The 19,293-nt window shown below is 49.3% G+C and overlaps 58 non-coding genes across 58 annotated transcripts; all 58 read left to right on the forward strand.

Moving 5' to 3' along the window:
- Nucleotides 1-65: 65 nt before the first annotated feature.
- On the forward strand, nt 66-138 carry trnaa-cgc (transfer RNA alanine (anticodon CGC)). Its single transcript has one exon. It is a non-coding gene; the product is annotated as a tRNA-Ala (tRNA).
- A 295-nt stretch (nt 139-433) lies between these two features.
- trnaa-agc (transfer RNA alanine (anticodon AGC)) lies at nt 434-506 on the forward strand. Its single transcript has one exon. It is a non-coding gene; the product is annotated as a tRNA-Ala (tRNA).
- A 139-nt stretch (nt 507-645) lies between these two features.
- On the forward strand, nt 646-718 carry trnaa-ugc (transfer RNA alanine (anticodon UGC)). The gene has a single exon. It is a non-coding gene; the product is annotated as a tRNA-Ala (tRNA).
- A 139-nt stretch (nt 719-857) lies between these two features.
- trnaa-ugc (transfer RNA alanine (anticodon UGC)) lies at nt 858-930 on the forward strand. The gene has a single exon. It is a non-coding gene; the product is annotated as a tRNA-Ala (tRNA).
- Nucleotides 931-1,093: 163 nt separating this feature from the next.
- On the forward strand, nt 1,094-1,166 carry trnaa-cgc (transfer RNA alanine (anticodon CGC)). The gene has a single exon. It is a non-coding gene; the product is annotated as a tRNA-Ala (tRNA).
- A 295-nt stretch (nt 1,167-1,461) lies between these two features.
- On the forward strand, nt 1,462-1,534 carry trnaa-agc (transfer RNA alanine (anticodon AGC)). The gene has a single exon. It is a non-coding gene; the product is annotated as a tRNA-Ala (tRNA).
- Nucleotides 1,535-1,909: 375 nt separating this feature from the next.
- trnaa-cgc (transfer RNA alanine (anticodon CGC)) lies at nt 1,910-1,982 on the forward strand. Its single transcript has one exon. It is a non-coding gene; the product is annotated as a tRNA-Ala (tRNA).
- Nucleotides 1,983-2,726: 744 nt separating this feature from the next.
- Nucleotides 2,727-2,799, forward strand: trnaa-cgc (transfer RNA alanine (anticodon CGC)). The gene has a single exon. It is a non-coding gene; the product is annotated as a tRNA-Ala (tRNA).
- Nucleotides 2,800-3,094: 295 nt separating this feature from the next.
- On the forward strand, nt 3,095-3,167 carry trnaa-agc (transfer RNA alanine (anticodon AGC)). Its single transcript has one exon. It is a non-coding gene; the product is annotated as a tRNA-Ala (tRNA).
- Nucleotides 3,168-3,542: 375 nt separating this feature from the next.
- trnaa-cgc (transfer RNA alanine (anticodon CGC)) lies at nt 3,543-3,615 on the forward strand. Its single transcript has one exon. It is a non-coding gene; the product is annotated as a tRNA-Ala (tRNA).
- A 295-nt stretch (nt 3,616-3,910) lies between these two features.
- trnaa-agc (transfer RNA alanine (anticodon AGC)) lies at nt 3,911-3,983 on the forward strand. The gene has a single exon. It is a non-coding gene; the product is annotated as a tRNA-Ala (tRNA).
- Nucleotides 3,984-4,358: 375 nt separating this feature from the next.
- trnaa-cgc (transfer RNA alanine (anticodon CGC)) lies at nt 4,359-4,431 on the forward strand. The gene has a single exon. It is a non-coding gene; the product is annotated as a tRNA-Ala (tRNA).
- Nucleotides 4,432-4,726: 295 nt separating this feature from the next.
- On the forward strand, nt 4,727-4,799 carry trnaa-agc (transfer RNA alanine (anticodon AGC)). Its single transcript has one exon. It is a non-coding gene; the product is annotated as a tRNA-Ala (tRNA).
- A 375-nt stretch (nt 4,800-5,174) lies between these two features.
- On the forward strand, nt 5,175-5,247 carry trnaa-cgc (transfer RNA alanine (anticodon CGC)). Its single transcript has one exon. It is a non-coding gene; the product is annotated as a tRNA-Ala (tRNA).
- A 295-nt stretch (nt 5,248-5,542) lies between these two features.
- Nucleotides 5,543-5,615, forward strand: trnaa-agc (transfer RNA alanine (anticodon AGC)). The gene has a single exon. It is a non-coding gene; the product is annotated as a tRNA-Ala (tRNA).
- Nucleotides 5,616-5,754: 139 nt separating this feature from the next.
- trnaa-ugc (transfer RNA alanine (anticodon UGC)) lies at nt 5,755-5,827 on the forward strand. Its single transcript has one exon. It is a non-coding gene; the product is annotated as a tRNA-Ala (tRNA).
- A 163-nt stretch (nt 5,828-5,990) lies between these two features.
- trnaa-cgc (transfer RNA alanine (anticodon CGC)) lies at nt 5,991-6,063 on the forward strand. The gene has a single exon. It is a non-coding gene; the product is annotated as a tRNA-Ala (tRNA).
- A 295-nt stretch (nt 6,064-6,358) lies between these two features.
- trnaa-agc (transfer RNA alanine (anticodon AGC)) lies at nt 6,359-6,431 on the forward strand. Its single transcript has one exon. It is a non-coding gene; the product is annotated as a tRNA-Ala (tRNA).
- A 139-nt stretch (nt 6,432-6,570) lies between these two features.
- On the forward strand, nt 6,571-6,643 carry trnaa-ugc (transfer RNA alanine (anticodon UGC)). Its single transcript has one exon. It is a non-coding gene; the product is annotated as a tRNA-Ala (tRNA).
- A 139-nt stretch (nt 6,644-6,782) lies between these two features.
- On the forward strand, nt 6,783-6,855 carry trnaa-ugc (transfer RNA alanine (anticodon UGC)). The gene has a single exon. It is a non-coding gene; the product is annotated as a tRNA-Ala (tRNA).
- A 163-nt stretch (nt 6,856-7,018) lies between these two features.
- Nucleotides 7,019-7,091, forward strand: trnaa-cgc (transfer RNA alanine (anticodon CGC)). The gene has a single exon. It is a non-coding gene; the product is annotated as a tRNA-Ala (tRNA).
- Nucleotides 7,092-7,386: 295 nt separating this feature from the next.
- On the forward strand, nt 7,387-7,459 carry trnaa-agc (transfer RNA alanine (anticodon AGC)). Its single transcript has one exon. It is a non-coding gene; the product is annotated as a tRNA-Ala (tRNA).
- A 139-nt stretch (nt 7,460-7,598) lies between these two features.
- trnaa-ugc (transfer RNA alanine (anticodon UGC)) lies at nt 7,599-7,671 on the forward strand. The gene has a single exon. It is a non-coding gene; the product is annotated as a tRNA-Ala (tRNA).
- Nucleotides 7,672-7,834: 163 nt separating this feature from the next.
- On the forward strand, nt 7,835-7,907 carry trnaa-cgc (transfer RNA alanine (anticodon CGC)). Its single transcript has one exon. It is a non-coding gene; the product is annotated as a tRNA-Ala (tRNA).
- A 295-nt stretch (nt 7,908-8,202) lies between these two features.
- On the forward strand, nt 8,203-8,275 carry trnaa-agc (transfer RNA alanine (anticodon AGC)). Its single transcript has one exon. It is a non-coding gene; the product is annotated as a tRNA-Ala (tRNA).
- Nucleotides 8,276-8,650: 375 nt separating this feature from the next.
- On the forward strand, nt 8,651-8,723 carry trnaa-cgc (transfer RNA alanine (anticodon CGC)). The gene has a single exon. It is a non-coding gene; the product is annotated as a tRNA-Ala (tRNA).
- A 295-nt stretch (nt 8,724-9,018) lies between these two features.
- Nucleotides 9,019-9,091, forward strand: trnaa-agc (transfer RNA alanine (anticodon AGC)). The gene has a single exon. It is a non-coding gene; the product is annotated as a tRNA-Ala (tRNA).
- Nucleotides 9,092-9,466: 375 nt separating this feature from the next.
- Nucleotides 9,467-9,539, forward strand: trnaa-cgc (transfer RNA alanine (anticodon CGC)). Its single transcript has one exon. It is a non-coding gene; the product is annotated as a tRNA-Ala (tRNA).
- A 295-nt stretch (nt 9,540-9,834) lies between these two features.
- trnaa-agc (transfer RNA alanine (anticodon AGC)) lies at nt 9,835-9,907 on the forward strand. The gene has a single exon. It is a non-coding gene; the product is annotated as a tRNA-Ala (tRNA).
- Nucleotides 9,908-10,282: 375 nt separating this feature from the next.
- trnaa-cgc (transfer RNA alanine (anticodon CGC)) lies at nt 10,283-10,355 on the forward strand. Its single transcript has one exon. It is a non-coding gene; the product is annotated as a tRNA-Ala (tRNA).
- Nucleotides 10,356-10,650: 295 nt separating this feature from the next.
- trnaa-agc (transfer RNA alanine (anticodon AGC)) lies at nt 10,651-10,723 on the forward strand. Its single transcript has one exon. It is a non-coding gene; the product is annotated as a tRNA-Ala (tRNA).
- A 139-nt stretch (nt 10,724-10,862) lies between these two features.
- trnaa-ugc (transfer RNA alanine (anticodon UGC)) lies at nt 10,863-10,935 on the forward strand. Its single transcript has one exon. It is a non-coding gene; the product is annotated as a tRNA-Ala (tRNA).
- A 163-nt stretch (nt 10,936-11,098) lies between these two features.
- Nucleotides 11,099-11,171, forward strand: trnaa-cgc (transfer RNA alanine (anticodon CGC)). The gene has a single exon. It is a non-coding gene; the product is annotated as a tRNA-Ala (tRNA).
- A 295-nt stretch (nt 11,172-11,466) lies between these two features.
- trnaa-agc (transfer RNA alanine (anticodon AGC)) lies at nt 11,467-11,539 on the forward strand. Its single transcript has one exon. It is a non-coding gene; the product is annotated as a tRNA-Ala (tRNA).
- Nucleotides 11,540-11,678: 139 nt separating this feature from the next.
- Nucleotides 11,679-11,751, forward strand: trnaa-ugc (transfer RNA alanine (anticodon UGC)). The gene has a single exon. It is a non-coding gene; the product is annotated as a tRNA-Ala (tRNA).
- A 139-nt stretch (nt 11,752-11,890) lies between these two features.
- Nucleotides 11,891-11,963, forward strand: trnaa-ugc (transfer RNA alanine (anticodon UGC)). Its single transcript has one exon. It is a non-coding gene; the product is annotated as a tRNA-Ala (tRNA).
- A 163-nt stretch (nt 11,964-12,126) lies between these two features.
- trnaa-cgc (transfer RNA alanine (anticodon CGC)) lies at nt 12,127-12,199 on the forward strand. The gene has a single exon. It is a non-coding gene; the product is annotated as a tRNA-Ala (tRNA).
- Nucleotides 12,200-12,494: 295 nt separating this feature from the next.
- On the forward strand, nt 12,495-12,567 carry trnaa-agc (transfer RNA alanine (anticodon AGC)). Its single transcript has one exon. It is a non-coding gene; the product is annotated as a tRNA-Ala (tRNA).
- A 139-nt stretch (nt 12,568-12,706) lies between these two features.
- On the forward strand, nt 12,707-12,779 carry trnaa-ugc (transfer RNA alanine (anticodon UGC)). The gene has a single exon. It is a non-coding gene; the product is annotated as a tRNA-Ala (tRNA).
- A 163-nt stretch (nt 12,780-12,942) lies between these two features.
- On the forward strand, nt 12,943-13,015 carry trnaa-cgc (transfer RNA alanine (anticodon CGC)). The gene has a single exon. It is a non-coding gene; the product is annotated as a tRNA-Ala (tRNA).
- A 295-nt stretch (nt 13,016-13,310) lies between these two features.
- trnaa-agc (transfer RNA alanine (anticodon AGC)) lies at nt 13,311-13,383 on the forward strand. The gene has a single exon. It is a non-coding gene; the product is annotated as a tRNA-Ala (tRNA).
- A 375-nt stretch (nt 13,384-13,758) lies between these two features.
- Nucleotides 13,759-13,831, forward strand: trnaa-cgc (transfer RNA alanine (anticodon CGC)). The gene has a single exon. It is a non-coding gene; the product is annotated as a tRNA-Ala (tRNA).
- Nucleotides 13,832-14,126: 295 nt separating this feature from the next.
- On the forward strand, nt 14,127-14,199 carry trnaa-agc (transfer RNA alanine (anticodon AGC)). Its single transcript has one exon. It is a non-coding gene; the product is annotated as a tRNA-Ala (tRNA).
- A 375-nt stretch (nt 14,200-14,574) lies between these two features.
- trnaa-cgc (transfer RNA alanine (anticodon CGC)) lies at nt 14,575-14,647 on the forward strand. The gene has a single exon. It is a non-coding gene; the product is annotated as a tRNA-Ala (tRNA).
- A 295-nt stretch (nt 14,648-14,942) lies between these two features.
- trnaa-agc (transfer RNA alanine (anticodon AGC)) lies at nt 14,943-15,015 on the forward strand. Its single transcript has one exon. It is a non-coding gene; the product is annotated as a tRNA-Ala (tRNA).
- Nucleotides 15,016-15,154: 139 nt separating this feature from the next.
- Nucleotides 15,155-15,227, forward strand: trnaa-ugc (transfer RNA alanine (anticodon UGC)). The gene has a single exon. It is a non-coding gene; the product is annotated as a tRNA-Ala (tRNA).
- Nucleotides 15,228-15,390: 163 nt separating this feature from the next.
- On the forward strand, nt 15,391-15,463 carry trnaa-cgc (transfer RNA alanine (anticodon CGC)). The gene has a single exon. It is a non-coding gene; the product is annotated as a tRNA-Ala (tRNA).
- Nucleotides 15,464-15,970: 507 nt separating this feature from the next.
- trnaa-ugc (transfer RNA alanine (anticodon UGC)) lies at nt 15,971-16,043 on the forward strand. The gene has a single exon. It is a non-coding gene; the product is annotated as a tRNA-Ala (tRNA).
- A 139-nt stretch (nt 16,044-16,182) lies between these two features.
- Nucleotides 16,183-16,255, forward strand: trnaa-ugc (transfer RNA alanine (anticodon UGC)). The gene has a single exon. It is a non-coding gene; the product is annotated as a tRNA-Ala (tRNA).
- Nucleotides 16,256-16,394: 139 nt separating this feature from the next.
- Nucleotides 16,395-16,467, forward strand: trnaa-ugc (transfer RNA alanine (anticodon UGC)). Its single transcript has one exon. It is a non-coding gene; the product is annotated as a tRNA-Ala (tRNA).
- A 163-nt stretch (nt 16,468-16,630) lies between these two features.
- trnaa-cgc (transfer RNA alanine (anticodon CGC)) lies at nt 16,631-16,703 on the forward strand. The gene has a single exon. It is a non-coding gene; the product is annotated as a tRNA-Ala (tRNA).
- Nucleotides 16,704-16,998: 295 nt separating this feature from the next.
- On the forward strand, nt 16,999-17,071 carry trnaa-agc (transfer RNA alanine (anticodon AGC)). Its single transcript has one exon. It is a non-coding gene; the product is annotated as a tRNA-Ala (tRNA).
- Nucleotides 17,072-17,210: 139 nt separating this feature from the next.
- On the forward strand, nt 17,211-17,283 carry trnaa-ugc (transfer RNA alanine (anticodon UGC)). The gene has a single exon. It is a non-coding gene; the product is annotated as a tRNA-Ala (tRNA).
- Nucleotides 17,284-17,446: 163 nt separating this feature from the next.
- trnaa-cgc (transfer RNA alanine (anticodon CGC)) lies at nt 17,447-17,519 on the forward strand. The gene has a single exon. It is a non-coding gene; the product is annotated as a tRNA-Ala (tRNA).
- A 295-nt stretch (nt 17,520-17,814) lies between these two features.
- trnaa-agc (transfer RNA alanine (anticodon AGC)) lies at nt 17,815-17,887 on the forward strand. Its single transcript has one exon. It is a non-coding gene; the product is annotated as a tRNA-Ala (tRNA).
- Nucleotides 17,888-18,262: 375 nt separating this feature from the next.
- On the forward strand, nt 18,263-18,335 carry trnaa-cgc (transfer RNA alanine (anticodon CGC)). The gene has a single exon. It is a non-coding gene; the product is annotated as a tRNA-Ala (tRNA).
- A 295-nt stretch (nt 18,336-18,630) lies between these two features.
- Nucleotides 18,631-18,703, forward strand: trnaa-agc (transfer RNA alanine (anticodon AGC)). Its single transcript has one exon. It is a non-coding gene; the product is annotated as a tRNA-Ala (tRNA).
- A 375-nt stretch (nt 18,704-19,078) lies between these two features.
- Nucleotides 19,079-19,151, forward strand: trnaa-cgc (transfer RNA alanine (anticodon CGC)). Its single transcript has one exon. It is a non-coding gene; the product is annotated as a tRNA-Ala (tRNA).
- The last annotated feature ends 142 nt before the right edge of the window (nt 19,152-19,293 follow it).

Consider the following 19,293-nt stretch of genomic DNA (forward strand, 5'->3'; position numbering starts at 1 on the left):
TGGTTTCAGACAATTTGTGTCCTCATGCTGACCCTCACCAGTTCCCCGACAAGCAGCTTAACATGGGGGAATTAGCTCAAGTGGTAGAGCGCTTGCTTCGCATGCGAGAGGCAGCGGGATCGATGCCCGCATTCTCCAACAGATTTTTTTCATTGAAAAATGGAGCTCCGTTCCACAACAAACTTTGCACGTGTTTCGGAAAAGCAGCTCCAAAGCATGGGACGATTCAACTCTCCCAGGTAGGAGCAATGGAAGTGCGAGTTGGCTCAAATGCCGCAGCGCTTCCTTTGCCTGTCTTATGCAGCGGAATCGGTACCCGCATTCCCTGTGAGATTCCAACTGATGTCAAGTAAGCAGTCGAACCAGATTGTAGATTGTGACTCAAGACCGAGGAGTTTTGAACTCTGCCAAGGATAGTTGTCACATGTAAGGTGGGGGATTAGCTCAAATGGTAGAGCGCTCGCTTAGCATGCGAGAGGTAGCGGGATCGATGCCCGCATCCTCCATAGGTGATGCTGTTTAGCTGGCAAGATTTAGCTTCTTTCCACAGAAACATTTACAAGAATCAGATGAAGGATGACTACTTCACAGATACGGTTGTCCTAATGCTGACGATCACAAGTTTCCCGATGAGAAACTCAACATGGGGGATTAGCTCAAATGGGAGAGCGCTCGCTTTGCATGCGAGAGGTAGCGGGATCGATGCCCGCATCCTCCATAGGTGATTCTGTTTAGCTGGCAAGATTTAGCTTCTTTCCACAGAAACATTTACAAGAATCGCATGAAGGTTGACTACTTCACAGACACGGTTGTCCTAATGCTGACGATCACAAGTTTCCCGACGAGAAATTCAACATGGGGGATTAGCTCAAATGGTAGAGCGCTCGCTTTGCATGCGAGAGGTAGCGGGATCGATGCCCGCATCCTCCATAGGTGATGCTGTTTAACTGGCAAGATTTAGCTTCTTTCCACAGAAACATTAACAAGAATCGCATTGGCATGAAGGACGACGACTTCCGAGACACGGTTGGTTTCAGACAATTTGTGTCCTCATGCTGACCCTCACCAGTTCCCCGACAAGTAGCTTAACATGGGGGAATTAGCTCAAGTGGTAGAGCGCTTGCTTCGCATGCGAGAGGCAGCGGGATCGATGCCCGCATTCTCCAACAGATTTTTTTCATTGAAAAATGGAGCTCCGTTCCACAACAAACTTTGCACGTGTTTCGGAAAAGCAGCTCCAAAGCATGGGACGATTCAACTCTCCCAGGTAGGAGCAATGGAAGTGCGAGTTGGCTCAAATGCCGCAGCGCTTCCTTTGCCTGTCTTATGCAGCGGAATCGGTACCCGCATTCCCTGTGAGATTCCAACTGATGTCAAGTAAGCAGTCGAACCAGATTGTAGATTGTGACTCAAGACCGAGGAGTTTTGAACTCTGCCAAGGATAGTTGTCACATGTAAGGTGGGGGATTAGCTCAAATGGTAGAGCGCTCGCTTAGCATGCGAGAGGTAGCGGGATCGATGCCCGCATCCTCCATAGGTGATTCTGTTTAGCTGGCAAGATTTAGCTTCTTTCCACAGAAACATTTACAAGAATCGCATGAAGGATGACTGCTTCACAGACACGGTTGTCCTAATGCTGACGATCACAAGTTTCCCGACGAGAACCTCAACATGGGGGCTTAGCTCAAATGGTAGAGCGCTCGCTTTGCATGCGAGAGGTAGCGGGATCGATGCCCGCATCCTCCATAGGTGATGCTGTTTAGCTGGCAAGATTTAGCTTCTTTCCACAGAAACATGAACAAGAATCGCATTGGCATGAAGGACGACGACTTCCGAGACACGGTTGCTTTGAGACAATTTGTGTCCTCATGCTGACCCTCACCAGTTCCCCGACAAGCAGCTTAACATGGGGGAATTAGCTCAAGTGGTAGAGCGCTTGCTTCGCATGCGAGAGGCAGCGGGATCGATGCCCGCATTCTCCAACAGATTTTTTTCATTGAAAAATGGAGCTCCGTTCCACAACAAACTTTGCACGTGTTTCGGAAAAGCAGCTCCAAAGCATGGGACGATTCAACTCTCCCAGGTAGGAGCAATGGAAGTGCGAGTTGGCTCAAATGCCGCAGCGCTTCCTTTGCCTGTCTTATGCAGCGGAATCGGTACCCGCATTCCCTGTGAGATTCCAACTGATGTCAAGTAAGCAGTCGAACCAGATTGTAGATTGTGACTCAAGACCGAGGAGTTTTGAACTCTGCCAAGGATAGTTGTCTCATGTAAGGTGGGGGATTAGCTCAAATGGTAGAGCGCTCGCTTAGCATGCGAGAGGTAGCGGGATCGATGCCCGCATTCCTCCATAGGTGATGCTGTTTAGCTGGCAAGATTTAGCTTCTTTCCACAGAAACATTTACAAGAATCGCATGAAGGATGACTGCTTCACAGACACGGTTGTCCTAATGCTGACGATCACAAGTTTCCCGACGAGAACCTCAACATGGGGGCTTAGCTCAAATGGTAGAGCGCTCGCTTTGCATGCGAGAGGTAGCGGGATCGATGCCCGCATCCTCCATAGGTGATGCTGTTTAGCTGGCAAGATTTAGCTTCTTTCCACAGAAACATGAACAAGAATCGCATTGGCATGAAGGACGACGACTTCCGAGACACGGTTGCTTTGAGACAATTTGTGTCCTCATGCTGACCCTCACCAGTTCCCCGACAAGCAGCTTAACATGGGGGAATTAGCTCAAGTGGTAGAGCGCTTGCTTCGCATGCGAGAGGCAGCGGGATCGATGCCCGCATTCTCCAACAGATTTTTTTCATTGAAAAATGGAGCTCCGTTCCACAACAAACTTTGCACGTGTTTCGGAAAAGCAGCTCCAAAGCATGGGACGATTCAACTCTCCCAGGTAGGAGCAATGGAAGTGCGAGTTGGCTCAAATGCCGCAGCGCTTCCTTTGCCTGTCTTATGCAGCGGAATCGGTACCCGCATTCCCTGTGAGATTCCAACTGATGTCAAGTAAGCAGTCGAACCAGATTGTAGATTGTGACTCAAGACCGAGGAGTTTTGAACTCTGCCAAGGATAGTTGTCACATGTAAGGTGGGGGATTAGCTCAAATGGTAGAGCGCTCGCTTAGCATGCGAGAGGTAGCGGGATCGATGCCCGCATCCTCCATAGGTGATTCTGTTTAGCTGGCAAGATTTAGCTTCTTTCCACAGAAACATTTACAAGAATCGCATGAAGGATGACTGCTTCACAGACACGGTTGTCCTAATGCTGACGATCACAAGTTTCCCGACGAGAACCTCAACATGGGGGCTTAGCTCAAATGGTAGAGCGCTCGCTTTGCATGCGAGAGGTAGCGGGATCGATGCCCGCATCCTCCATAGGTGATGCTGTTTAGCTGGCAAGATTTAGCTTCTTTCCACAGAAACATGAACAAGAATCGCATTGGCATGAAGGACGACGACTTCCGAGACACGGTTGCTTTGAGACAATTTGTGTCCTCATGCTGACCCTCACCAGTTCCCCGACAAGCAGCTTAACATGGGGGAATTAGCTCAAGTGGTAGAGCGCTTGCTTCGCATGCGAGAGGCAGCGGGATCGATGCCCGCATTCTCCAACAGATTTTTTTCATTGAAAAATGGAGCTCCGTTCCACAACAAACTTTGCACGTGTTTCGGAAAAGCAGCTCCAAAGCATGGGACGATTCAACTCTCCCAGGTAGGAGCAATGGAAGTGCGAGTTGGCTCAAATGCCGCAGCGCTTCCTTTGCCTGTCTTATGCAGCGGAATCGGTACCCGCATTCCCTGTGAGATTCCAACTGATGTCAAGTAAGCAGTCGAACCAGATTGTAGATTGTGACTCAAGACCGAGGAGTTTTGAACTCTGCCAAGGATAGTTGTCTCATGTAAGGTGGGGGATTAGCTCAAATGGTAGAGCGCTCGCTTAGCATGCGAGAGGTAGCGGGATCGATGCCCGCATCCTCCATAGGTGATGCTGTTTAGCTGGCAAGATTTAGCTTCTTTCCACAGAAACATTTACAAGAATCGCATGAAGGATGACTGCTTCACAGACACGGTTGTCCTAATGCTGACGATCACAAGTTTCCCGACGAGAACCTCAACATGGGGGCTTAGCTCAAATGGTAGAGCGCTCGCTTTGCATGCGAGAGGTAGCGGGATCGATGCCAGCATCCTCCATAGGTGATGCTGTTTAGCTGGCAAGATTTAGCTTCTTTCCACAGAAACATGAACAAGAATCGCATTGGCATGAAGGACGACGACTTCCGAGACACGGTTGGTTTGAGACAATTTGTGTCCTCATGCTGACCCTCACCAGTTCCCCGACAAGCAGCTTAACATGGGGGAATTAGCTCAAGTGGTAGAGCGCTTGCTTCGCATGCGAGAGGCAGCGGGATCGATGCCCGCATTCTCCAACAGATTTTTTTCATTGAAAAATGGAGCTCCGTTCCACAACAAACTTTGCACGTGTTTCGGAAAAGCAGCTCCAAAGCATGGGACGATTCAACTCTCCCAGGTAGGAGCAATGGAAGTGCGAGTTGGCTCAAATGCCGCAGCGCTTCCTTTGCCTGTCTTATGCAGCGGAATCGGTACCCGCATTCCCTGTGAGATTCCAACTGATGTCAAGTAAGCAGTCGAACCAGATTGTAGATTGTGACTCAAGACCGAGGAGTTTTGAACTCTGCCAAGGATAGTTGTCACATGTAAGGTGGGGGATTAGCTCAAATGGTAGAGCGCTCGCTTAGCATGCGAGAGGTAGCGGGATCGATGCCCGCATCCTCCATAGGTGATTCTGTTTAGCTGGCAAGATTTAGCTTCTTTCCACAGAAACATTTACAAGAATCGCATGAAGGATGACTACTTCACAGACACGGTTGTCCTAATGCTGACGATCACAAGTTTCCCGACGAGAACCTCAACATGGGGTCTTAGCTCAAATGGTAGAGCGCTCGCTTTGCATGCGAGAGGTAGCGGGATCGATGCCCGCATCCTCCATAGGTGATGCTGTTTAGCTGGCAAGATTTAGCTTCTTTCCACAGAAACATTAACAAGAATCGCATTGGCATGAAGGACGACGACTTCCGAGACACGGTTGGTTTCAGACAATTTGTGTCCTCATGCTGACCCTCACCAGTTCCCCGACAAGCAGCTTGACATGGGGGAATTAGCTCAAGTGGTAGAGCGCTTGCTTCGCATGCGAGAGGCAGCGGGATCGATGCCCGCATTCTCCAACAGATTTTTTTCATTGAAAAATGGAGCTCCGTTCCACAACAAACTTTGCACGTGTTTCGGAAAAGCAGCTCCAAAGCATGGGACGATTCAACTCTCCCAGGTAGGAGCAATGGAAGTGCGAGTTGGCTCAAATGCCGCAGCGCTTCCTTTGCCTGTCTTATGCAGCGGAATCGGTACCCGCATTCCCTGTGAGATTCCAACTGATGTCAAGTAAGCAGTCGAACCAGATTGTAGATTGTGACTCAAGACCGAGGAGTTTTGAACTCTGCCAAGGATAGTTGTCACATGTAAGGTGGGGGATTAGCTCAAATGGTAGAGCGCTCGCTTAGCATGCGAGAGGTAGCGGGATCGATGCCCGCATCCTCCATAGGTGATTCTGTTTAGCTGGCAAGATTTAGCTTCTTTCCACAGAAACATTTACAAGAATCGCATGAAGGATGACTACTTCACAGACACGGTTGTCCTAATGCTGACGATCACAAGTTTCCCGACGAGAAACTCAACATGGGGGATTAGCTCAAATGGGAGAGCGCTCGCTTTGCATGCGAGAGGTAGCGGGATCGATGCCCGCATCCTCCATAGGTGATGCTGTTTAACTGGCAAGATTTAGCTTCTTTCCACAGAAACATGAACAAGAATCGCATTGGCATGAAGGACGACGACTTCCGAGACACGGTTGGTTTCAGACAATTTGTGTCCTCATGCTGACCCTCACCAGTTCCCCGACAAGCAGCTTAACATGGGGGAATTAGCTCAAGTGGTAGAGCGCTTGCTTCGCATGCGAGAGGCAGCGGGATCGATGCCCGCATTCTCCAACAGATTTTTTTCATTGAAAAATGGAGCTCCGTTCCACAACAAACTTTGCACGTGTTTCGGAAAAGCAGCTCCAAAGCATGGGACGATTCAACTCTCCCAGGTAGGAGCAATGGAAGTGCGAGTTGGCTCAAATGCCGCAGCGCTTCCTTTGCCTGTCTTATGCAGCGGAATCGGTACCCGCATTCCCTGTGAGATTCCAACTGATGTCAAGTAAGCAGTCGAACCAGATTGTAGATTGTGACTCAAGACCGAGGAGTTTTGAACTCTGCCAAGGATAGTTGTCACATGTAAGGTGGGGGATTAGCTCAAATGGTAGAGCGCTCGCTTAGCATGCGAGAGGTAGCGGGATCGATGCCCGCATCCTCCATAGGTGATTCTGTATAGCTGGCAAGATTTAGCTTCTTTCCACAGAAACATTTACAAGAATCGCATGAAGGATGACTACTTCACAGACACGGTTGTCCTAATGCTGACGATCACAAGTTTCCCGACGAGAAACTCAACATGGGGGATTAGCTCAAATGGGAGAGCGCTCGCTTTGCATGCGAGAGGTAGCGGGATCGATGCCCGCATCCTCCATAGGTGATGCTGTTTAACTGGCAAGATTTAGCTTCTTTCCACAGAAACATTTACAAGAATCGCATGAAGGATGACTACTTCACAGACACGGTTGTCCTAATGCTGACGATCACAAGTTTCCCGACGAGAAACTCAACATGGGGGATTAGCTCAAATGGGAGAGCGCTCGCTTTGCATGCGAGAGGTAGCGGGATCGATGCCCGCATCCTCCATAGGTGATGCTGTTTAACTGGCAAGATTTAGCTTCTTTCCACAGAAACATTAACAAGAATCGCATTGGCATGAAGGACGACGACTTCCGAGACACGGTTGGTTTCAGACAATTTGGGTCCTCATGCTGACCCTCACCAGTTCCCCGACAAGCAGCTTAACATGGGGGAATTAGCTCAAGTGGTAGAGCGCTTGCTTCGCATGCGAGAGGCAGCGGGATCGATGCCCGCATTCTCCAACAGATTTTTTTCATTGAAAAATTAAGCTCCGTTCCACAACAAACTTTGCACGTGTTTCGGAAAAGCAGCTCCAAAGCATGGGACGATTCAACTCTCCCAGGTAGGAGCAATGGAAGTGCGAGTTGGCTCAAATGCCGCAGCGCTTCCTTTGCCTGTCTTATGCAGCGGAATCGGTACCCGCATTCCCTGTGAGATTCCAACTGATGTCAAGTAAGCAGTCGAACCAGATTGTAGATTGTGACTCAAGACCGAGGAGTTTTGAACTCTGCCAAGGATAGTTGTCACATGTAAGGTGGGGGATTAGCTCAAATGGTAGAGCGCTCGCTTAGCATGCGAGAGGTAGCGGGATCGATGCCCGCATCCTCCATAGGTGATTCTGTTTAGCTGGCAAGATTTAGCTTCTTTCCACAGAAACATTTACAAGAATCGCATGAAGGATGACTACTTCACAGACACGGTTGTCCTAATGCTGACGATCACAAGTTTCCCGACGAGAAACTCAACATGGGGGATTAGCTCAAATGGGAGAGCGCTCGCTTTGCATGCGAGAGGTAGCGGGATCGATGCCCGCATCCTCCATAGGTGATGCTGTTTAACTGGCAAGATTTAGCTTCTTTCCACAGAAACATTAACAAGAATCGCATTGGCATGAAGGACGACGACTTCCGAGACACGGTTGGTTTCAGACAATTTGGGTCCTCATGCTGACCCTCACCAGTTCCCCGACAAGCAGCTTAACATGGGGGAATTAGCTCAAGTGGTAGAGCGCTTGCTTCGCATGCGAGAGGCAGCGGGATCGATGCCCGCATTCTCCAACAGATTTTTTTCATTGAAAAATTAAGCTCCGTTCCACAACAAACTTTGCACGTGTTTCGGAAAAGCAGCTCCAAAGCATGGGACGATTCAACTCTCCCAGGTAGGAGCAATGGAAGTGCGAGTTGGCTCAAATGCCGCAGCGCTTCCTTTGCCTGTCTTATGCAGCGGAATCGGTACCCGCATTCCCTGTGAGATTCCAACTGATGTCAAGTAAGCAGTCGAACCAGATTGTAGATTGTGACTCAAGACCGAGGAGTTTTGAACTCTGCCAAGGATAGTTGTCACATGTAAGGTGGGGGATTAGCTCAAATGGTAGAGCGCTCGCTTAGCATGCGAGAGGTAGCGGGATCGATGCCCGCATCCTCCATAGGTGATTCTGTTTAGCTGGCAAGATTTAGCTTCTTTCCACAGAAACATTTACAAGAATCGCATGAAGGATGACTACTTCACAGACACGGTTGTCCTAATGCTGACGATCACAAGTTTCCCGACGAGAACCTCAACATGGGGTCTTAGCTCAAATGGTAGAGCGCTCGCTTTGCATGCGAGAGGTAGCGGGATCGATGCCCGCATCCTCCATAGGTGATGCTGTTTAGCTGGCAAGATTTAGCTTCTTTCCACAGAAACATTAACAAGAATCGCATTGGCATGAAGGACGACGACTTCCGAGACACGGTTGGTTTCAGACAATTTGTGTCCTCATGCTGACCCTCACCAGTTCCCCGACAAGCAGCTTAACATGGGGGAATTAGCTCAAGTGGTAGAGCGCTTGCTTCGCATGCGAGAGGCAGCGGGATCGATGCCCGCATTCTCCAACAGATTTTTTTCATTGAAAAATGGAGCTCCGTTCCACAACAAACTTTGCACGTGTTTCGGAAAAGCAGCTCCAAAGCATGGGACGATTCAACTCTCCCAGGTAGGAGCAATGGAAGTGCGAGTTGGCTCAAATGCCGCAGCGCTTCCTTTGCCTGTCTTATGCAGCGGAATCGGTACCCGCATTCCCTGTGAGATTCCAACTGATGTCAAGTAAGCAGTCGAACCAGATTGTAGATTGTGACTCAAGACCGAGGAGTTTTGAACTCTGCCAAGGATAGTTGTCACATGTAAGGTGGGGGATTAGCTCAAATGGTAGAGCGCTCGCTTAGCATGCGAGAGGTAGCGGGATCGATGCCCGCATCCTCCATAGGTGATTCTGTTTAGCTGGCAAGATTTAGCTTCTTTCCACAGAAACATTTACAAGAATCGCATGAAGGATGACTACTTCACAGACACGGTTGTCCTAATGCTGACGATCACAAGTTTCCCGACGAGAACCTCAACATGGGGGCTTAGCTCAAATGGTAGAGCGCTCGCTTTGCATGCGAGAGGTAGTGGGATCGATGCCCGCATCCTCCATAGGTGATGCTGTTTAGCTGGCAAGATTTAGCTTCTTTCCACAGAAACATTAACAAGAATCGCATTGGCATGAAGGACGACGACTTCCGAGACACGGTTGGTTTCAGACAATTTGTGTCCTCATGCTGACCCTCACCAGTTCCCCGACAAGCAGCTTAACATGGGGGAATTAGCTCAAGTGGTAGAGCGCTTGCTTCGCATGCGAGAGGCAGCGGGATCGATGCCCGCATTCTCCAACAGATTTTTTTCATTGAAAAATGGAGCTCCGTTCCACAACAAACTTTGCACGTGTTTCGGAAAAGCAGCTCCAAAGCATGGGACGATTCAACTCTCCCAGGTAGGAGCAATGGAAGTGCGAGTTGGCTCAAATGCCGCAGCGCTTCCTTTGCCTGTCTTATGCAGCGGAATCGGTACCCGCATTCCCTGTGAGATTCCAACTGATGTCAAGTAAGCAGTCGAACCAGATTGTAGATTGTGACTCAAGACCGAGGAGTTTTGAACTCTGCCAAGGATAGTTGTCACATGTAAGGTGGGGGATTAGCTCAAATGGTAGAGCGCTCGCTTAGCATGCGAGAGGTAGCGGGATCGATGCCCGCATCCTCCATAGGTGATTCTGTTTAGCTGGCAAGATTTAGCTTCTTTCCACAGAAACATTTACAAGAATCGCATGAAGGATGACTACTTCACAGACACGGTTGTCCTAATGCTGACGATCACAAGTTTCCCGACGAGAACCTCAACATGGGGTCTTAGCTCAAATGGTAGAGCGCTCGCTTTGCATGCGAGAGGTAGCGGGATCGATGCCCGCATCCTCCATAGGTGATGCTGTTTAGCTGGCAAGATTTAGCTTCTTTCCACAGAAACATTAACAAGAATCGCATTGGCATGAAGGACGACGACTTCCGAGACACGGTTGGTTTCAGACAATTTGTGTCCTCATGCTGACCCTCACCAGTTCCCCGACAAGCAGCTTGACATGGGGGAATTAGCTCAAGTGGTAGAGCGCTTGCTTCGCATGCGAGAGGCAGCGGGATCGATGCCCGCATTCTCCAACAGATTTTTTTCATTGAAAAATGGAGCTCCGTTCCACAACAAACTTTGCACGTGTTTCGGAAAAGCAGCTCCAAAGCATGGGACGATTCAACTCTCCCAGGTAGGAGCAATGGAAGTGCGAGTTGGCTCAAATGCCGCAGCGCTTCCTTTGCCTGTCTTATGCAGCGGAATCGGTACCCGCATTCCCTGTGAGATTCCAACTGATGTCAAGTAAGCAGTCGAACCAGATTGTAGATTGTGACTCAAGACCGAGGAGTTTTGAACTCTGCCAAGGATAGTTGTCACATGTAAGGTGGGGGATTAGCTCAAATGGTAGAGCGCTCGCTTAGCATGCGAGAGGTAGCGGGATCGATGCCCGCATCCTCCATAGGTGATTCTGTTTAGCTGGCAAGATTTAGCTTCTTTCCACAGAAACATTTACAAGAATCGCATGAAGGATGACTACTTCACAGACACGGTTGTCCTAATGCTGACGATCACAAGTTTCCCGACGAGAAACTCAACATGGGGGATTAGCTCAAATGGGAGAGCGCTCGCTTTGCATGCGAGAGGTAGCGGGATCGATGCCCGCATCCTCCATAGGTGATGCTGTTTAACTGGCAAGATTTAGCTTCTTTCCACAGAAACATGAACAAGAATCGCATTGGCATGAAGGACGACGACTTCCGAGACACGGTTGGTTTCAGACAATTTGTGTCCTCATGCTGACCCTCACCAGTTCCCCGACAAGCAGCTTAACATGGGGGAATTAGCTCAAGTGGTAGAGCGCTTGCTTCGCATGCGAGAGGCAGCGGGATCGATGCCCGCATTCTCCAACAGATTTTTTTCATTGAAAAATGGAGCTCCGTTCCACAACAAACTTTGCACGTGTTTCGGAAAAGCAGCTCCAAAGCATGGGACGATTCAACTCTCCCAGGTAGGAGCAATGGAAGTGCGAGTTGGCTCAAATGCCGCAGCGCTTCCTTTGCCTGTCTTATGCAGCGGAATCGGTACCCGCATTCCCTGTGAGATTCCAACTGATGTCAAGTAAGCAGTCGAACCAGATTGTAGATTGTGACTCAAGACCGAGGAGTTTTGAACTCTGCCAAGGATAGTTGTCACATGTAAGGTGGGGGATTAGCTCAAATGGTAGAGCGCTCGCTTAGCATGCGAGAGGTAGCGGGATCGATGCCCGCATCCTCCATAGGTGATTCTGTATAGCTGGCAAGATTTAGCTTCTTTCCACAGAAACATTTACAAGAATCGCATGAAGGATGACTACTTCACAGACACGGTTGTCCTAATGCTGACGATCACAAGTTTCCCGACGAGAAACTCAACATGGGGGATTAGCTCAAATGGGAGAGCGCTCGCTTTGCATGCGAGAGGTAGCGGGATCGATGCCCGCATCCTCCATAGGTGATGCTGTTTAACTGGCAAGATTTAGCTTCTTTCCACAGAAACATTTACAAGAATCGCATGAAGGATGACTACTTCACAGACACGGTTGTCCTAATGCTGACGATCACAAGTTTCCCGACGAGAAACTCAACATGGGGGATTAGCTCAAATGGGAGAGCGCTCGCTTTGCATGCGAGAGGTAGCGGGATCGATGCCCGCATCCTCCATAGGTGATGCTGTTTAACTGGCAAGATTTAGCTTCTTTCCACAGAAACATTAACAAGAATCGCATTGGCATGAAGGACGACGACTTCCGAGACACGGTTGGTTTCAGACAATTTGGGTCCTCATGCTGACCCTCACCAGTTCCCCGACAAGCAGCTTAACATGGGGGAATTAGCTCAAGTGGTAGAGCGCTTGCTTCGCATGCGAGAGGCAGCGGGATCGATGCCCGCATTCTCCAACAGATTTTTTTCATTGAAAAATTAAGCTCCGTTCCACAACAAACTTTGCACGTGTTTCGGAAAAGCAGCTCCAAAGCATGGGACGATTCAACTCTCCCAGGTAGGAGCAATGGAAGTGCGAGTTGGCTCAAATGCCGCAGCGCTTCCTTTGCCTGTCTTATGCAGCGGAATCGGTACCCGCATTCCCTGTGAGATTCCAACTGATGTCAAGTAAGCAGTCGAACCAGATTGTAGATTGTGACTCAAGACCGAGGAGTTTTGAACTCTGCCAAGGATAGTTGTCACATGTAAGGTGGGGGATTAGCTCAAATGGTAGAGCGCTCGCTTAGCATGCGAGAGGTAGCGGGATCGATGCCCGCATCCTCCATAGGTGATTCTGTTTAGCTGGCAAGATTTAGCTTCTTTCCACAGAAACATTTACAAGAATCGCATGAAGGATGACTACTTCACAGACACGGTTGTCCTAATGCTGACGATCACAAGTTTCCCGACGAGAAACTCAACATGGGGGATTAGCTCAAATGGGAGAGCGCTCGCTTTGCATGCGAGAGGTAGCGGGATCGATGCCCGCATCCTCCATAGGTGATGCTGTTTAACTGGCAAGATTTAGCTTCTTTCCACAGAAACATTAACAAGAATCGCATTGGCATGAAGGACGACGACTTCCGAGACACGGTTGGTTTCAGACAATTTGGGTCCTCATGCTGACCCTCACCAGTTCCCCGACAAGCAGCTTAACATGGGGGAATTAGCTCAAGTGGTAGAGCGCTTGCTTCGCATGCGAGAGGCAGCGGGATCGATGCCCGCATTCTCCAACAGATTTTTTTCATTGAAAAATTAAGCTCCGTTCCACAACAAACTTTGCACGTGTTTCGGAAAAGCAGCTCCAAAGCATGGGACGATTCAACTCTCCCAGGTAGGAGCAATGGAAGTGCGAGTTGGCTCAAATGCCGCAGCGCTTCCTTTGCCTGTCTTATGCAGCGGAATCGGTACCCGCATTCCCTGTGAGATTCCAACTGATGTCAAGTAAGCAGTCGAACCAGATTGTAGATTGTGACTCAAGACCGAGGAGTTTTGAACTCTGCCAAGGATAGTTGTCACATGTAAGGTGGGGGATTAGCTCAAATGGTAGAGCGCTCGCTTAGCATGCGAGAGGTAGCGGGATCGATGCCCGCATCCTCCATAGGTGATTCTGTTTAGCTGGCAAGATTTAGCTTCTTTCCACAGAAACATTTACAAGAATCGCATGAAGGATGACTACTTCACAGACACGGTTGTCCTAATGCTGACGATCACAAGTTTCCCGACGAGAACCTCAACATGGGGTCTTAGCTCAAATGGTAGAGCGCTCGCTTTGCATGCGAGAGGTAGCGGGATCGATGCCCGCATCCTCCATAGGTGATGCTGTTTAGCTGGCAAGATTTAGCTTCTTTCCACAGAAACATTAACAAGAATCGCATTGGCATGAAGGACGACGACTTCCGAGACACGGTTGGTTTCAGACAATTTGTGTCCTCATGCTGACCCTCACCAGTTCCCCGACAAGCAGCTTAACATGGGGGAATTAGCTCAAGTGGTAGAGCGCTTGCTTCGCATGCGAGAGGCAGCGGGATCGATGCCCGCATTCTCCAACAGATTTTTTTCATTGAAAAATGGAGCTCCGTTCCACAACAAACTTTGCACGTGTTTCGGAAAAGCAGCTCCAAAGCATGGGACGATTCAACTCTCCCAGGTAGGAGCAATGGAAGTGCGAGTTGGCTCAAATGCCGCAGCGCTTCCTTTGCCTGTCTTATGCAGCGGAATCGGTACCCGCATTCCCTGTGAGATTCCAACTGATGTCAAGTAAGCAGTCGAACCAGATTGTAGATTGTGACTCAAGACCGAGGAGTTTTGAACTCTGCCAAGGATAGTTGTCACATGTAAGGTGGGGGATTAGCTCAAATGGTAGAGCGCTCGCTTAGCATGCGAGAGGTAGCGGGATCGATGCCCGCATCCTCCATAGGTGATTCTGTTTAGCTGGCAAGATTTAGCTTCTTTCCACAGAAACATTTACAAGAATCGCATGAAGGATGACTACTTCACAGACACGGTTGTCCTAATGCTGACGATCACAAGTTTCCCGACGAGAACCTCAACATGGGGGCTTAGCTCAAATGGTAGAGCGCTCGCTTTGCATGCGAGAGGTAGTGGGATCGATGCCCGCATCCTCCATAGGTGATGCTGTTTAGCTGGCAAGATTTAGCTTCTTTCCACAGAAACATTAACAAGAATCGCATTGGCATGAAGGACGACGACTTCCGAGACACGGTTGGTTTCAGACAATTTGTGTCCTCATGCTGACCCTCACCAGTTCCCCGACAAGCAGCTTAACATGGGGGAATTAGCTCAAGTGGTAGAGCGCTTGCTTCGCATGCGAGAGGCAGCGGGATCGATGCCCGCATTCTCCAACAGATTTTTTTCATTGAAAAATGGAGCTCCGTTCCACAACAAACTTTGCACGTGTTTCGGAAAAGCAGCTCCAAAGCATGGGACGATTCAACTCTCCCAGGTAGGAGCAATGGAAGTGCGAGTTGGCTCAAATGCCGCAGCGCTTCCTTTGCCTGTCTTATGCAGCGGAATCGGTACCCGCATTCCCTGTGAGATTCCAACTGATGTCAAGTAAGCAGTCGAACCAGATTGTAGATTGTGACTCAAGACCGAGGAGTTTTGAACTCTGCCAAGGATAGTTGTCACATGTAAGGTGGGGGATTAGCTCAAATGGTAGAGCGCTCGCTTAGCATGCGAGAGGTAGCGGGATCGATGCCCGCATCCTCCATAGGTGATGCTGTTTAGCTGGCAAGATTTAGCTTCTTTCCACAGAAACATTTACAAGAATCGCATGAAGGATGACTACTTCACAGACACGGTTGTCCTAATGCTGACGATCACAAGTTTCCCGACGAGAAACTCAACATGGGGGATTAGCTCAAATGGGAGAGCGCTCGCTTTGCATGCGAGAGGTAGCGGGATCGATGCCCGCATCCTCCATAGGAGATGCTGTTTAACTGGCAAGATTTAGCTTCTTTCCACAGAAACATTAACAAGAATCGCATTGGCATGAAGGACGACGACTTCCGAGACACGGTTGGTTTCAGACAATTTGTGTCCTCATGCTGACCCTCTCCAGTTCCCCGACAAGCAGCTTAACATGGGGGAATTAGCTCAAGTGGTAGAGCGCTTGCTTCGCATGCGAGAGGCAGCGGGATCGATGCCCGCATTCTCCAACAGATTTTTTTCATTGAAAAATGGAGCTCCGTTCCACAACAAACTTTGCACGTGTTTCGGAAAAGCAGCTCCAAAGCATGGGACGATTCAACTCTCCCAGGTAGGAGCAATGGAAGTGCGAGTTGGCTCAAATGCCGCAGCGCTTCCTTTGCCTGTCTTATGCAGCGGAATCGGTACCCGCATTCCCTGTGAGATTCCAACTGATGTCAAGTAAGCAGTCGAACCAGATTGTAGATTGTGACTCAAGACCGAGGAGTTTTGAACTCTGCCAAGGATAGTTGTCACATGTAAGGTGGGGGATTAGCTCAAATGGTAGAGCGCTCGCTTAGCATGCGAGAGGTAGCGGGATCGATGCCCGCATCCTGCATAGGTGATGCTGTTTAGCTGGCAAGATTTAGCTTCTTTCCACAGAAACATTTACAAGAATCAGATGAAGGATGACTACTTCACAGATACGGTTGTCCTAATGCTGACGATCACAAGTTTCCCGATGAGAAACTCAACATGGGGGATTAGCTCAAATGGGAGAGCGCTCGCTTTGCATGCGAGAGGTAGCGGGATCGATGCCCGCATCCTCCATAGGTGATTCTGTATAGCTGGCAAGATTTAGCTTCTTTCCACAGAAACATTTACAAGAATCGCATGAAGGATGACTACTTCACAGACACGGTTGTCCTAATGCTGACGATCACAAGTTTCCCGACGAGAAACTCAACATGGGGGATTAGCTCAAATGGGAGAGCGCTCGCTTTGCATGCGAGAGGTAGCGGGATCGATGCCCGCATCCTCCATAGGTGATGCTGTTTAACTGGCAAGATTTAGCTTCTTTCCACAGAAACATTTACAAGAATCGCATGAAGGATGACTACTTCACAGACACGGTTGTCCTAATGCTGACGATCACAAGTTTCCCGACGAGAAACTCAACATGGGGGATTAGCTCAAATGGGAGAGCGCTCGCTTTGCATGCGAGAGGTAGCGGGATCGATGCCCGCATCCTCCATAGGTGATGCTGTTTAACTGGCAAGATTTAGCTTCTTTCCACAGAAACATTAACAAGAATCGCATTGGCATGAAGGACGACGACTTCCGAGACACGGTTGGTTTCAGACAATTTGGGTCCTCATGCTGACCCTCACCAGTTCCCCGACAAGCAGCTTAACATGGGGGAATTAGCTCAAGTGGTAGAGCGCTTGCTTCGCATGCGAGAGGCAGCGGGATCGATGCCCGCATTCTCCAACAGATTTTTTTCATTGAAAAATTAAGCTCCGTTCCACAACAAACTTTGCACGTGTTTCGGAAAAGCAGCTCCAAAGCATGGGACGATTCAACTCTCCCAGGTAGGAGCAATGGAAGTGCGAGTTGGCTCAAATGCCGCAGCGCTTCCTTTGCCTGTCTTATGCAGCGGAATCGGTACCCGCATTCCCTGTGAGATTCCAACTGATGTCAAGTAAGCAGTCGAACCAGATTGTAGATTGTGACTCAAGACCGAGGAGTTTTGAACTCTGCCAAGGATAGTTGTCACATGTAAGGTGGGGGATTAGCTCAAATGGTAGAGCGCTCGCTTAGCATGCGAGAGGTAGCGGGATCGATGCCCGCATCCTCCATAGGTGATTCTGTTTAGCTGGCAAGATTTAGCTTCTTTCCACAGAAACATTTACAAGAATCGCATGAAGGATGACTACTTCACAGACACGGTTGTCCTAATGCTGACGATCACAAGTTTCCCGACGAGAAACTCAACATGGGGGATTAGCTCAAATGGGAGAGCGCTCGCTTTGCATGCGAGAGGTAGCGGGATCGATGCCCGCATCCTCCATAGGTGATGCTGTTTAACTGGCAAGATTTAGCTTCTTTCCACAGAAACATTAACAAGAATCGCATTGGCATGAAGGACGACGACTTCCGAGACACGGTTGGTTTCAGACAATTTGGGTCCTCATGCTGACCCTCACCAGTTCCCCGACAAGCAGCTTAACATGGGGGAATTAGCTCAAGTGGTAGAGCGCTTGCTTCGCATGCGAGAGGCAGCGGGATCGATGCCCGCATTCTCCAACAGATTTTTTTCATTGAAAAATTAAGCTCCGTTCCACAACAAACTTTGCACGTGTTTCGGAAAAGCAGCTCCAAAGCATGGGACGATTCAACTCTCCCAGGTAGGAGCAATGGAAGTGCGAGTTGGCTCAAATGCCGCAGCGCTTCCTTTGCCTGTCTTATGCAGCGGAATCGGTACCCGCATTCCCTGTGAGATTCCAACTGATGTCAAGTAAGCAGTCGAACCAGATTGTAGATTGTGACTCAAGACCGAGGAGTTTTGAACTCTGCCAAGGATAGTTGTCACATGTAAGGTGGGGGATTAGCTCAAATGGTAGAGCGCTCGCTTAGCATGCGAGAGGTAGCGGGATCGATGCCCGCATCCTCCATAGGTGATTCTGTTTAGCTGGCAAGATTTAGCTTCTTTCCACAGAAACATTTACAAGAATCGCATGAAGGATGACTACTTCACAGACACGGTTGTCCTAATGCTGACGATCACAAGTTTCCCGACGAGAACCTCAACATGGGGTCTTAGCTCAAATGGTAGAGCGCTCGCTTTGCATGCGAGAGGTAGCGGGATCGATGCCCGCATCCTCCATAGGTGATGCTGTTTAGCTGGCAAGATTTAGCTTCTTTCCACAGAAACATTAACAAGAATCGCATTGGCATGAAGGACGACGACTTCCGAGACACGGTTGGTTTCAGACAATTTGTGTCCTCATGCTGACCCTCACCAGTTCCCCGACAAGCAGCTTAACATGGGGGAATTAGCTCAAGTGGTAGAGCGCTTGCTTCGCATGCGAGAGGCAGCGGGATCGATGCCCGCATTCTCCAACAGATTTTTTTCATTGAAAAATGGAGCTCCGTTCCACAACAAACTTTGCACGTGTTTCGGAAAAGCAGCTCCAAAGCATGGGACGATTCAACTCTCCCAGGTAGGAGCAATGGAAGTGCGAGTTGGCTCAAATGCCGCAGCGCTTCCTTTGCCTGTCTTATGCAGCGGAATCGGTACCCGCATTCCCTGTGAGATTCCAACTGATGTCAAGTAAGCAGTCGAACCAGATTGTAGATTGTGACTCAAGACCGAGGAGTTTTGAACTCTGCCAAGGATAGTTGTCACATGTAAGGTGGGGGATTAGCTCAAATGGTAGAGCGCTCGCTTAGCATGCGAGAGGTAGCGGGATCGATGCCCGCATCCTCCATAGGTGATTCTGTTTAGCTGGCAAGATTTAGCTTCTTTCCACAGAAACATTTACAAGAATCGCATGAAGGATGACTACTTCACAGACACGGTTGTCCTAATGCTGACGATCACAAGTTTCCCGACGAGAACCTCAACATGGGGGCTTAGCTCAAATGGTAGAGCGCTCGCTTTGCATGCGAGAGGTAGTGGGATCGATGCCCGCATCCTCCATAGGTGATGCTGTTTAGCTGGCAAGATTTAGCTTCTTTCCACAGAAACATTAACAAGAATCGCATTGGCATGAAGGACGACGACTTCCGAGACACGGTTGGTTTCAGACAATTTGTGTCCTCATGCTGACCCTCACCAGTTCCCCGACAAGCAGCTTAACATGGGGGAATTAGCTCAAGTGGTAGAGCGCTTGCTTCGCATGCGAGAGGCAGCGGGATCGATGCCCGCATTCTCCAACAGATTTTTTTCATTGAAAAATGGAGCTCCGTTCCACAACAAACTTTGCACGTGTTTCGGAAAAGCAGCTCCAAAGCATGGGACGATTCAACTCTCCCAGGTAGGAGCAATGGAAGTGCGAGTTGGCTCAAATGCCGCAGC

Source organism: Hypomesus nipponensis, chromosome 12, assembly GCF_054491055.1.
Source record: "Hypomesus nipponensis isolate SF chromosome 12, ASM5449105v1, whole genome shotgun sequence".
In the NCBI taxonomy this organism is placed as follows: domain Eukaryota; kingdom Metazoa; phylum Chordata; class Actinopteri; order Osmeriformes; family Osmeridae; genus Hypomesus; species Hypomesus nipponensis.